Here is a 14544-nt window from a genome sequence, read left to right on the forward strand (position 1 = left end):
AAAGGTGCGTTCGATCACCCTCCTAGTACGCCCATGGGCCTCATTGTACCGTTCCTCTGCCCTGGTCCGGGGATTCCTTACTGGGGTCAGTAGCCACGACAGGTTGGGGTACCCAGAGTCCCCCACTAGCCATACACGGTGTCTCTGTAGCTGTTCCATCACATAAGGGATGCTGCTATTCCTGAGGATGTAGGCGTCATGCACTGACCCTGGGAATTTGGCATTTACATGCGAGATGTACTGGTCAGCCAAACACACCACCTGGATGTTCATTGAATGGTAACTTTTTCTGTTCCTGTACACCTGCTCCCTGTCTCTTGGGGGAACCAAAGCCACATGGGTCCCATCAATGGCACCAATTACGTTGGGAATATGTCCAAGGGCGTAGAAATCACCCTTCACTGTAGCCAATTCGCCCACCTCAGGGAAAATGATGTAGTTCCTCACGGATTTCATCAGGGCAGACAACACTCTGGATAACACCTTCGAAAACATGGGCTGAGACATCCCGGAAGCAATTCCCACGGTTGTCTGAAATGACCCACTTGCCAAGAAATGTAGTACTGACATGACCTGCACCAGAGGGGGAATCCCTGTGGGTTGGCGGATGGGGGACATCAGGTCGGGCTCCAGCTGGGCACACAGTTCATGGATAGTGGCACGGTTAAGACGGTAGGTCAGGATAATGTGGCGTTCTTCCATTGTCGACAGGTCCACCAGCGGTCGGTACACGGGAGGATTCATCCGTCTCCTCGCCCAACCCAGCGGACGGTGCCTAGGAAGGACAACATGGAGCACACAGTCAGGCAACCCACAGGTACGTACTCACAGCTAGCACAGTATACGATTCTCTATGCAGTGAATGGCGTGTCTGAGTGGCTATGCAAGGCCTAGGCCTGTGTGACGCAGTTGAAATTGAGCCATGTGGGCCCTGGAAATGGCGGCTGCCTGACCTGTGAAGTGTGACAATGGGATGTGAGGTCAATGCGCTGGCGTGGCACACCGCGGCGGGCGGCGGGCGAAGACCGCGGCGCGAAGCCGCATTGGTTAACATTGAAGCCTATGGGTTTCAGGAGCCAATGGCGAAGGGCGCCGGCGGTGGCGGGACGCACCGCCGCGGTACGCACCGCCGCGGACGTGACCGCCATTTTCTATCTACTTATCCACTTGCGACTTGAACTTTCACAGGAGAGGACCTATACTGCAAGTGTTGCTGTGACCTCGGTCTGGAAGGGACAATGGCTGCTGCGACTGGGGAAAGGGCCCCTGCCTTCACTGGAGAGGAGTTGGAGAAACTTGTGGATGGGGTCCTCCCCCAGTATGCGCTACTCTACGGTCCTCCAGACCAACAAGTGAGTTTAATTCAATATGGATTTGGGGCCACTGGCTGGCTTGGGGGCCTGGCGGGGATGGGGGGCATGTTGGGGCTGGCGGGGGGCCTGGCGGGGATGGGGGGCATGTTGGGCATGGCGGGGGGCATGGCGGGGATGGGGGGCATGTTGGGCATGGCGGGGGGCATGGCGGGGATGGGGGGCATGTTGGGCATGGCGGGGGGCATGGCGGGGGGCCTGGCGGGGATGGGGGGCATGTTGGGCATGGCGGGGGGCATGGCGGGGGGCCTGGCGGGGATGGGGGGCATGTTGGGCATGGCGGGGGGCATGGCGGGGGGCCTGGCGGGGATGGGGGGGCATGTTGGGCATGGCGGGGGGCCTGGCGGGGATGGGGGGCATGTTGGGCATGGCGGGGGGCATGGCGGGGGGCCTGGCGGGGATGGGGGGCATGTTAGGCATGGCGGGGGGCATGGCGGGGATGGGGGGCATGTTGGGCATGGCGGGGGGCCTGGCGGGGATGGGGGGCATGTTGGGCATGGCGGGGGGCATGGCGGGGATGGGGGGCATGTTGGGCATGGCGGGGGGCCTGGCGGGGATGGGGGGCGTTGGGCCACTGGAAAGGAAAATGCTGAGAAACTTGAACGTGGTATTTCTCCCTCCCTGTACGTGTCACATAGGTCCGCGCCCATGAGAAGATCGGGATTTGGCGTGCCATCGCCAAGGAAGTCCGGGCCCTGGGGGTCCACCATCGACGGGGCACCCACTGCCGCAAGTGGTGGGAGGACATCCGCCGCGGGACCAAGAAGACCGCCGAGTCTCTGCTGGGGATGGCCTCCCAACGTAGGCGGGGTGCCTGCCGTCAACTGAGCCCCCTGATGTTCCGGATCCTGGCGGTGGCCTACCCTGAATTGGATGGGCGCGTGAGGGCAGCACAGCAGACACAAGGGGGTGAGTACAAGCATTATCTACTCTGTTGTCGCGCAGTGGAGGTGTCTGGGTGGGGGAGGAGGGCTGGGGGTCCCCCTAGGCCAGGGCGATATCTGTAGGCTGGGCACCCCCGTAAGCCCCTGTGTCCCCAGCCACCACCCTCAGTAGTTTGTCAGTACAGCCATCCCTGGGCCGTGTCATCCATGGGTGCAGTTGTCAACTCTAGGCGTGTAGGGCATGTTCCACGGAATGCGTAGCGGACCCCAAGTGCGCAACTTAGTGCAGGGGGCATCTGTGTCTGTCATGTCCGCTAACTGTACCGGAGATCCATGTAATCAATATCCCTTTATTTCTCTCTCCCCCCCCCTTTTTGTTTGTCTTTCTGTGCTTGTGTGCATCAGCATCATCAGGCGGAGGAGAAGTGGCATCGGGGCAGGAGGGAGCTGCATCTCACATGGCCCAGGAGGGCCATGCCACAGAGTCAGACTGGACCAGTGAGACGGAGGGCGAGGGGAGCTCCACGACGGGGACGACTGGAGCCTGCAGCGACACGGACACGTCCTCGGAAGGGGGCTCCCTTGCGGGGGTGGCACCATCCGTGCCCCCCGCCATTACAGGTACAGCCGCCACCCAGCGCACCATCTCCGCCCTCCCAGCAGCCCCTCAGCGTTCGCCCCGTGCCCGCTCTGCCAGGAAGCCGGGCATCTCCTTCGCCCCAGGCACCTCAGGCCCTGCCCCTGTTACCCCCGCTGCCCTCAGTGAGGAGGTCATTGACCTCCTCCGAACGCTCATTGTTGGGCAGACTACCCTTTTGAATGCCATCCAGGGGGTGGAGAGGGAGGTTCATCGCAGCAATGCGTACCTGGAGGGCATTCATTCGGGTCAGGCTGCCCATCAGCGATCGTTCCAGGCTCTGGCCTCAGCACTGACGGCAGCCATTGTCCCTGTCTCCTGCCTGCCTCTACTAACTCCCTCCTCCCAGTCTCCTTTTCCTCTGCCTGTCCCACCCACACCATCAGACCAGCCTGCACACACCTCAACACCCAAGAGAAGCTCATCCAAACATAAGCACCACAGATCACGCAGACATTCACACACGCAACATTCCGATGCAGACATGCCAACAGTCACTACCACCTCTGTGACCCCCACCTCCTCGTCTCCCTCCTCCCTCCCTGTGACGTCTACACTCACACCTCCATTCACCTCACCATCAGCCAGTGTTTCCATCACCAGTACACCCTCCACTCCAGTCCGCACACGTGCAGTCACCACCCCCACTGCCATTTACACATCCCCTGTGTCCTCTCCCACTGTGTCTGTCACCCCCTCTTCCACACCACACAAACGCAGCCACCCACCCACCCAACAGCCATCCACCTCACGACAGCCTATCCCTCCTGCACCTGCACCCAAAGACAGCAAACGTGACTCACCTACAACCACATCCTCTCCCTCCACTCCCATTCCCACTGTACCTACCACTCTCCATTGTCCCAAGAAGCTCTTCCTCGCCACTACTAACTTCTTTCCTGACCCTGAGCCCCCCCCTCCTTCTCGTCGGGGTAAGAAGAGCACCTCAGCCACCACCAGCCCTGCAGCCCCCTTGACAAGGGTGCAGGGGTATTGGAGCCCGCCAGCCCGCATGTCTGGATCTTCGCCCAGCAGCAAGGGGACAGCCAGCCCACCCCCTGGGAAGAGGAGCAGAAGGCGGAAGGGGCGCCGCAGGAGCCCGCCTTCTACATCCCCCCCGGACACCACCCAGAGACAGTCACCAGCCACAGCTCCAAAGGGAGGAAAGGGCCACAGGCCGACGACTAAGGAGGGCAAGGGCAGCAAGTTGGAGAGGTCAGGCAGCAGGCCTGCTGCCCAGGAGGAGCCCACAACCCCCATAGCCGCTGCCCCGGGAGGAACCGGCACAGCTGCCCCGGGAGAGCCCATAGCCGTTGCCCAGGGAGGACCCAGCCCAGCTGGCCAGGAGGGCCCCACCACCCACAGCCCAGGTGGGCAGTGAAGGAGCACCATCCCCGCTGCCCAGGAGGGCACCACCAGGCAATTAGCAGTTGGCCATAGACCGTCCGCCGTCTCAAGAACCGCTGAACTGGGCCCCGCCGTCTCAAGAACCGCTGAACTGGGCCCCGCCGTCTCAAGAACCGCTGAACTGGGCCCTTCAAGGCAAGAACCGCTGAACTGGGCCCCGCCGTCTCAAGAACCGCTGAACTGGGCCCTTCAAGGCAAGAACCGCTGAACTGGGCCCCGCCGTCTCAAGAACCGCTGAACTGGGCCCCGCCATCTCAAGAACCGCTGAACTGGGCCCCGCCGTCTCAAGAACCGCTGAACTGGGCCCCGCCGTCTCAAGAACCGCTGAACTGGGCCCCGCCGTCTCAAGAACCGCTGAACTGGGCCCTTCAAGGCAAGAACCGCTGAACTGGGCCCCGCCGTCTCAAGAACCGCTGAACTGGGCCCTTCAAGGCAAGAACCGCTGAACTGGGCCCCGCCGTCTCAAGAACCGCTGAACTGGGCCCCGCCGTCTCAAGAACCGCTGAACTGGGCCCTTCAAGGCAAGAACCGCTGAACTGGGCCCCGCCGTCTCAAGAACCGCTGAACTGGGCCCTTCAAGGCAAGAACCGCTGAACTGGGCCCCGCCGTCTCAAGAACCGCTGAACTGGGCCCTTCAAGGCAAGAACCGCTGAACTGGGCCCCGCCGTCTCAAGAACCGCTGAACTGGGCCCGCCGTCTCAAGAACCGCTGAACTGGGCCCCGCCGTCTCAAGAACCGCTGAACTGGGCCCTTCAGGGCAAGAACCGCTGGCCCTTTGGCAGACGTGGCAGGGCAGGATCTATCTCGGGCAGGGCTGCAGGATGTCCTCTGGCCAACTTGCCTCCTCCAGTGGCAGTGGGGTCTGTTATGGACTGTATGGACTGTGGCTTTGCTCTCCCCAGGATGGCCCAGTGGGCAGGCCACCCACTGTATGGACTGTATGGACTGTGGCTTTGCTCTCCCCAGGATGGCCCAGTGGGCAGGCCACCCACTGTATGGACTGTTTGGACTGTGGCTTTGCTCTCCCCAGGATGGCCCAGTGGGCAGGCCACCCACTGTATGGACTGTTTGGACTGTGGCTTTGCTCTCCCCAGGATGGCCCAGTGGGCAGGCCACCCACTGTATGGACTGTATGGACTGTGGCTTTGCTCTCCCCAGGATGGCCCAGTGGGCAGGCCACCCACTGTATGGACTGTATGGACTGTGGCTTTGCTCTCCCCAGGATGGCCCAGTGGGCAGGCCACCCACTGTATGGACTGTATGGACTGTGGCTTTGCTCTCCCCAGGATGGCCCAGTGGGCAGGCCACCCACTGTATGGACTGTTTGGACTGTGGCTTTGCTCTCCCCAGGATGGGCCAGTGGTCATGGAGTCCCCTCGTGGATCTGGCGTCGTGTACTCAAGTGGCTGAGGTGCCCCCCCTTTCCTTCCCCCTGAGGTGCCTGTCCTATTTTCTTTCTGATGCCCCTGCAGTGTTCTCTCCGTGGAGTTCTTGTCGTGGGACTGGGCCTTGCCCCTTTGCACAGGACCCCTGTGATCCACGGACAGTGGTTGGACTACATTTAGTAGCTGTATATATTTTGTACATAGTTTATTTATTTATTGGGATTAATGGTGTCCATATTTCAATATATCTGCCCGTTTATGATCTCTTCTTTTGGTCTTTGCATTATTTCGGAGGGGGGTGGTTTGTGGGTTGTGACAGTGATCTGTGGGAATGCATTGATGTGTGTGTTGTAGTGGGTGTGGGTGGGTGGGTGTGTGCCGGTAATCTTTTCCCTCCCCTGTGTCGTAGGTGCCGTACTCACCGATGTCTTCCGCGCCGCCGGGCGTGCTCCTGGTATATGAGGAGGAATAGGAGTGCGGGGATGACCTGCAACTCTGGCTCCATACTGCCGGAATCTCGCGTGGAGTGCGTAGAGGTGAGCGTTTTCCCGTTCGTAGTCTGTTTCCGCTGTGTTCTTATCAGCGGTGCTCCCGCCCCGGAAAAGGTGGCAGATTGGTGGGTCGTAATAGGGTGGGCGGTACTTTGTCTGCCGCCGGGCTGTTTGCGGGAACCGCCGCGCTGTTTGTTTGTACCACTGTGGCGGGCGGAGTGTTAAGTTGGCGGGCTGTGTTGGCGGTTCCCGCCAGGGTCAGAATTGCATATTTTAGACCGCCGGCCTGTTGGCGGCTTGGCCGCCGCTTTATCACCGACCGCCAGGGTCAGAATGAGGGCCAATGTGCCATACTTTGGGGGGGATTCTAACTTCGGCGGGCTGTGGAGGCCGCCCGCCAAAGTTCCCCCACCAAAATACCGCTCCGCGGCCGCCCGCCAGCCCAGGGCAAATCAACCTTCCCACGAGGACGCCGGCTCAGAATTGAGCCGGCGTAGTGGGAAGGTGCGACGGGTGCAGTGGCACCCGGCGCGTATGTCAGTGTCTGCATAGCAGACACTGAAATACTTTGTGGGGCCCTCTTACGGGGGCCCCTGCAGTGCCCATGCCATTGGCATGGGCACTGCAGGGCCCCCCAGGGGCCTCGCGGCACCCCCTACCGCCATCCTGTTCCTGGCGGGAGACCCGCCAGGAACAGGATGGCGGTAGGGGGTGTCAGAATCCCCATGGCGGCGGAGCGCGCTCCGCCGCCATGGAGGATTCTGCAGGGCAGCGGGAAACTGGCGGGAGACCGCCGGTTTCCCGCATCTTCGGCCGCGGTCAGAATGCCCTGCGGGGCACCGCCGGTCTCAGACGGCCGGGGTCAGAATGACCCCCTTTATGACATACCTACAGCATATGTCAGAGATGAGTAATGGCTACTAAACATGAGTTTGACACTTGACAAACAGCTTGTATATGCCATGAAAAGTTGGCAGTGTAAGTCTACAGACAGGGTCTGCACTAGTAGACCTGGCCCATGTTTGAACACTGCATTTTTAACTATACTGTACCTATCAGTCTTGGTCTACACATCTGACTCAGAATTAGGTCAAACAACAAATCTGACTATCTAACCACATACAAACCTGCCCATATAATGTACCAACACCTACCCTAAAGAGTATCTAATACATAGCAGCCAATTTTCACAGGTTCATGCTTCATATACACCTACAATGTATGTTTTCCCCTTTTAATTCTGAGTCTTGTAGTCCTCTATTAAAATGGAATAAATAAGACTATAAGTCCCAGAATTCAAAGAAAAACACTATTTGTGAGCGGCACATTATGTATAGACATGTAAAGCTTTCACATCTTCTAATACACTGTATAAGTTTAAACCTTAGCGTACAATATTATTTTCTAGAACTTAGAGCATGGTGTAAAGCAGCAGATGTACAATATGCAGCTCCATGTCAACGCATTGTGAACCAAGTTCTCAGACTCCTAGGGGGTCATTACAAGTTTGGCACTCTCAGGACAACCAACAGGTTGGCGGAGAAGGACTGCCAAATAATGACCATGACAGTATTCAGAACAGAATACAGCCAGGGCACCTCCAGCATCGCCACTGCAGCTTGGCTGCCACGGATGACAGTTCCACCTGCAGGCACGTGGAGACCATGTTTCCGCCAAACAGATTACGAGGTTGCACACCACCAAGCTTTCCACCGGGGTCGCACCACCACAGAACCCAGGCAGAAACCAACTGCATTAAAGGAAGAACACTCACCTTCAGGAAGCCATCTTCGTCCTGAACTGCCATGGAACCAGAACTGCACCTGCTCACCCAAAGACTTTGATATGCGACAACAACGTCAACAGCAACTGTAAGTATACACTCTTACCTGTTACTGTTGTATATTATCAATTTTTGTATACTCACACAACTGATATTCGGGAAGGGGGCATAAGGGTGACACCCACAAGTAACTGCACATTAACATGCACACTCACATGCAGCCAAACACACACACAGATAGAAACGTCGAAAACACTCCCAGCTACACACAGAAACACTGCACAGGCCCACACTCACACAGTACCACACAACACCACAACACGTCACAAACACAACACAACTGCACCATCTACAATCACTTGGCTGTGACCCTCAGGGGATACTACACAGGTACACATCACACATACATCACAACGTAACACCAACAGGCAAAAAATATATACGAATATACAATGATACTACTTACTGATCGACTTACAAAGAACACCCTATTTAACATTTTGTGCACATAACATGCACACTGTCAAAGCATACAAAGCCACATAGCACACCCACAAACATATTAGAACATAATACCAATACAACAATACCTCTTGAACACACTAATGTCCATCACACAACACATACCCTACTACTTTCAGACAAAAGTGCTGCACACAACCTCATATACTGCCTGAACAACACATGTAGCCCAAGCAGAACACACACACATACAGACACACAACTAATGTCAGCCAGGAATAACTTCATACTAGGGAAAGAAATGCATGACAAAGATGTAATCAGGAAACCGACAAATGGTTGGTTCAAATCATTATTAGAACCATAATATTTATAGAACAAAGGAAATAGTCCAGTCCATTGTTAAAAGTCTCAATGCACACAGTGCATATATGTGTACCTTGAACATTACTCCTGACTGCCATGTAACCTCCAAAGGTAGGGGCATCTATGGGTCAGGCAGGCACCTTGGGGTTATCTGGTGGGGGATGGGTGGGTTTAGGCTTATTCTTGATGGATCTGGCTTGGGATTTGGGTTTGGGCTAAGTCCTTCGTTTTGGGAAAGGGTTGGCTTTTAGGTGGAGGGGCTGGATTTTTGGCAGGGGGAGGGGCATGCGAACTTGCAGAGGGGGCAGGGGAGGTCTTGGACGTGGAAGGGCAGGTCTTGGAGAGCAACACAGACCGTTTAGGGGTATCACCAGGTGGGAGATAAGTAGGGAAAAGGTCAAACTCCAAAAGGAAAGGTTATTTTGGACACACAGGAATGGTCATAGCAAAAGGGCTTCGGTGTGAAGGGAGAGCGAGTGGTTGTCTGGTATGTTGGTATGGGTGTCTTGGGTGCAGGTTTGTGCGAGGTTGGTTTGTGGGTGGTGGGTGTCTGTTGGGTGGGTGAGTGAGGGTGTTTATGTATCTTGGGAGGAGGAGGGAAGGGGATGCCATGGTTGGTCGGTGAGTATCTGTTAGGGTGGTGACTGCAGGTCTGGTGGATGTGATACATGTAGGCGTGTCTGTGGTTATGGTGATTGTGGATGTGGTGACTGGGATATATGTCTTAGGGTCTGCTGTGGTGCTGTCGGTGGGTAGGATAGGTGTAGTGGCTGGATCTGTAAATGTTGGTGTGGTGTCTGCAGACATGTCAGGTGTGCTGTCAGTGATGCTTGGGGTGGTGGGGGTGTCATGGCAGTTTGTGACTATTGCTGTGTGTGCAGGTGGATATTGCTTGTGTGCATGCCAGTAGTATGTCTTGTGGTGCTTGTGTGTGTCTGAGCTACCCTTGGATGTTGAGGTGTGTGGATGCATGCTTATCTGTCAGTGTGTTTTGGTTGAGTCAGAGAAGAGGGAGTTGGGTTTGGGAAGAGGAAAAGGAAGGTGGAGGGGGGACGGGAGACAAAGGATGACTGGCTCCATCAATGTGGAGGCCAGAGCCTAAAAGGATCTCTGTAGGCCAGCACGTGTACTGTGAATGCCCTCTAGGATCTCATTACTCTGTTGGACTTGAGTTGCCAGCCCCTGGATGGCATCCACAATGGAGAACTGTCCCAAAGAGATGGGCCTTGGGAGGTCACTAGCCTCCTCACTGAGTGCAGCATGGCTGACAGGGGCAGGGGCAGAGGTTCCTGTGGCAAAGGAGATGCCCACCCTCTTCGGCGAGCGGGCACGGCCAACTGGGTGGGGTGCTGCAGGGAGGGCAATGATAGTATTGGGGGTGGCAGACTGAGATGATGCTGGGGTGGTCACCGCCTTGGAGTATCCACTGGAGGAGAATTCTGAAGATGGAAACTAGATCCTGTCTCCCTCGTGGCACTCCCCTTACCCACCGGGCCACTGGGTCCCTCTGTGTTCTTGGTGTGAGCACTTTGGCTCTCATGGCCAGCAGCTTCCCCACTCAGCTATGCCCTATTTTCTTTTCCCGCCAATGCCGGTGCAGAGAAACAGGGAGAGGGAGAGAGGGTCATCACGTTTTTAACATACACATATATTACATCATACACAACAGTAACACCACATCTATGTCTTAAAAAGCCACAGGTAGGAACAATTTAGAGCCTATATCATGTCAAAACTACATACTTCCAACAATCCTGTATGACAACAGTCTCATACACAACATAAGTGAATCATCTGACCACTACATCACCATCCCATCAATTCAGCCGTAACACAAACTATTTTTGCACAAAAAGAACTGGCAACATCAAAAGTCTCTCCCTGTACAGGTTATCACTGTGTTCAACAAATCATCCTTAGCAAATGATGTTAACTGATATTACAATATCATGTCTACCCCAAACCAGAGTTGCCCAGTTCATCACCAGTACTCATGTTTCATGAAAGTAGACTCATCTCACTTCAACTACAACACAGGATGTTGCTTTGTAATCACATGGCTAACAAGTGACTCTGTCCATAACATTCACAATGTCAAATAACTCAGATGAAATCACTACATATGACATACCCAAATAGTGAGGCTCATAAAAGTACACAGCATGTCAGTAAAACATCTATCAAAAGTCATAAAAAATGTTTAGATAGAGTTTCTGGATCCACTTATATTATTCATTGCCACATAAACAAGAATGTCATGTCCAGCAATAGGGCCCTACTTACACACAGAATAAAGCTACTTACAAACAAAGGGAGCATACCAATAGCTCAGTACCATGGACACTAATCATGTGGATTAAGGCCACATACTATTCCACTATTCATCCTCAGTAGAAACCTCTACATGACTACATCAAAAAAACTACATCACTAACATCTGTCCAGACATGTGTAATGTAACATCTTTGCACTGAAGTAACACTAACAATACCCACTTCTAATGTAACCATGATGGACACATACATCTAGAGTCCTGCAAATTGACTGACAACATATCCATGTCAAATGGAATATCTGTTACACTATTAAGGCAAGTCGAAATGAGCTTATCTATTACACAATCTGTCTTAACATCATCATATTTCCAAATGTAAGAATGCCAAGTACAGACCTCAACATAACAAATGGTAGGAAGTATCAATTGACACATGATGTAGGCACAAAACGGTGTATGTTGCACCCATATATGTATGACACTGCCGTATGTGGCATGGAAAAAATACATAGCCTAAGGGATCAGCATGCTGGCTACTTACCTTCTCAAAACAATATACTTGGTCCAAAATCATTTAAAATGCATGTCAATTAAATGTCTTGTACTTTTAATGTTTTATTACCACCATGCTTTTCACTTTGTAGTATTTCCATGCTGATCAAAAATCACATTTGCCAATGTATAGTTAAAACATAACAATGGGGACAGCTCCTCACACCTCAGAGGGAATACAGTGAGTATGCCATGTCAAATTCCTGACTGAATGACAGCCTCACATTAGGTTTCTATCTTTTGCAGAAAACAGGATTAATTGGCCCTGTTACTCATCTGTAAGACCCAATGTAGCACATAGAGCTAGATCCACTGGAATAGGACTAGTCAGAGACCAGAGAGCAGGACAACTTACCAATTAGGTATATGGACAGTGAATTGGTAGGTTGGAAGGATAACACACCAGGTCACACATATGTATAACAGTGAAGAGGTACATATATGACACTTTTACATGCACGCCATCTCATGCTGCCATACTATTTAGCTCACATAGGTGAATAACAAGTTCTTATACACTATACAATGTCCTCATTTGTGTATCAATGGTTGCAACTGTAGTACTATGTCTTCCTAGGAGACCCTTTATCTGTAGCACTTACCACACTATCACAGTTAAGATACTTAGAAATCATACACTGAATTGGCTGAGGCATGTACATGTCTTTAGTCAGTACTTATCACCTTGTGGGCTGCTGTGCAGCCCACAAATGCCTATCCACCTCGGAGTAGGCCATCGCCAAAATGCGGGCCTTTGGGGGGGTCACGGTCCAATGGTCACTCCTCCCTCATTTAGAGGACATCCCCAGCTGGGCCTCTGTGGTATTCTGGGCCCAGCGTCTCAGGTCATCCGACCGATTCCTACGCTGGGTGCTTCACCAGCTGTGGACCCCCAGGGTCTGCACTTGCTTGGCAATGGCATGCCAGATTCCCTTTTTTGATGGGCATTGACCTGAATGGATGACACAGGCAAAAGCAAAAAGTCATGTCCATTTACGCCATACCAACATAAGTGGATAGAACACTTAAGTGACAGCAAGTAGGCAAACATTTCCATCCTCTCAATTCACACTCATTCACAATTTAGCATCTGCATGCATCAACACATTCACAAATTTACATTTCAGGTACACCATTATACACCCCAGCTTTCACACATAGGTATACCAGTGCACTACCTGCTCGTCTGGTGCACCATATAGCTGTTCAGACAGGTGTGGGACCTCCTCCACAAGCTTGTACAGCTTTTCTTGGTTGAAGGCTGGGGCCCTATCACCTGCAGGATGTGGCATGATAGCTCCCAGTGGCAGTACACAACAGCCTAGCTAGTGGAGGTCTTGTTGCCAGCAGTGTCAGGAGTCAAGTAAGCAACACTGCAGAAGATGGTGGTCAGGTCCACCACGTACAGGACCGTCACCGCCGGCGAACATCACCATTGGCCGAAGACTGCCAAAGGCAACAATGTGTCCCATTGGCAACTTGCACCAAGGTTGTGACCGCCTACCGCCATTACTCCATACTAACAGAGGTCTACCCACATAACTCTACTAGACCTGGGTAAACAGAAGACCTTACATGAAAAGTAGTGAACTAGTAGGAAATAATAGCATAAGAATTCATCCTAAAACGGGGTGATCAATCCACCTGTTAAAAGTGAAACTTAATTTCAGAATTTATTAAGATTAGTCATAGAATATAATAATGCGCAAAGACATTGAAAACAATCTCTTTCCTTCAACAGCTAAAACACATATATCAATTTATATACAAAACCTTAGATTGAAATGACATTAGTCTGTATGACTAACGGTATCGTTGTTCTCCAAAAGATTGAATTCACAGTGTGGTTGTCCATTTATATTACACATAAATCAACGAAACATTGATGGTTGCTCTTAAGAGGACATATATCTCATATATAGACGTTATTTCTTCTCATTTTGAGATACTGTGTAGAATAGTCTTTAGTTCTTTAATATTTATTGCAGCCTCACAAAATCCTATTGTCGACCCATTTCGGCCACATCCCAGCTGGGCCTCATCAGGACAAATTGGAGATAAGAATGCCGGTAGGCCGATCGGACCTGTAACAAAGTTCCTTATTTCCCCACCAGCTCTCCGACGTTTAGCTTGTGGTCTAAATGGGCCAATACCAAGTTTTCGGCCCTATGTGCCGTCCAGGAATCTTTGTTAGAGTGCAGCTCGAATGCTGCAGCAGGACCCCCGTACAGGACCCCTCCAGCGAGCCCGGTGTAGAAAAACCGGAGCGCACCTACCACCATTACAAAATCTGCCGGGCGGAGTTCGGTCACTTCCACATGTCCTGTACAGTAGGTTAGGCGGCTGCCATTTTGAGCACATTTCATGCATCGAGAAGTATAAGAATCTGCGTCATTAACAAATAACTATAATGTGCTAAATATCAAAAAGTAGTGCCCTTAGGTTTAGTAGTCTATTTGTGCATGTGAGTAGTCAAAGCTGTGTAACGGGGAGGAGGAATTTGTGGTGATAGAAATGTAGGCCTATTGTCAACATCCAATGTATGTCTGTAATGTAGAATAGGTGCTACAAAATCTGTTTCACATGTAAAGTCAATTGGACTAACAAACATTTACAGTAACAGATAAAAATGCATGTATAGTACATTAGATAATTGAGGAAATGCACACCAAGGGGAGTGTCATAGGATGCATAGAAATATGCGGTACTGTAGATGTCAGATGTTGTAACCAACATCGACTGCAGATATGTGTGAGTTGTGTATGTACATGTTCATTATATGTGTATTTTTCTTGTCACATACAAATTCTATATGTTTCCACATAGTTGCCCTGGCATGAGGAGAGTAAGTGTACCACCCACTAGTAGACCTGTACACCTCTGGAGGAGACATACTATCCAGATAAATCACCTGAATAGGCATAACATAATG

Source organism: Pleurodeles waltl, chromosome 8, assembly GCF_031143425.1.
Source record: "Pleurodeles waltl isolate 20211129_DDA chromosome 8, aPleWal1.hap1.20221129, whole genome shotgun sequence".
Taxonomy (NCBI): Eukaryota; Metazoa; Chordata; class Amphibia; order Caudata; family Salamandridae; genus Pleurodeles; species Pleurodeles waltl.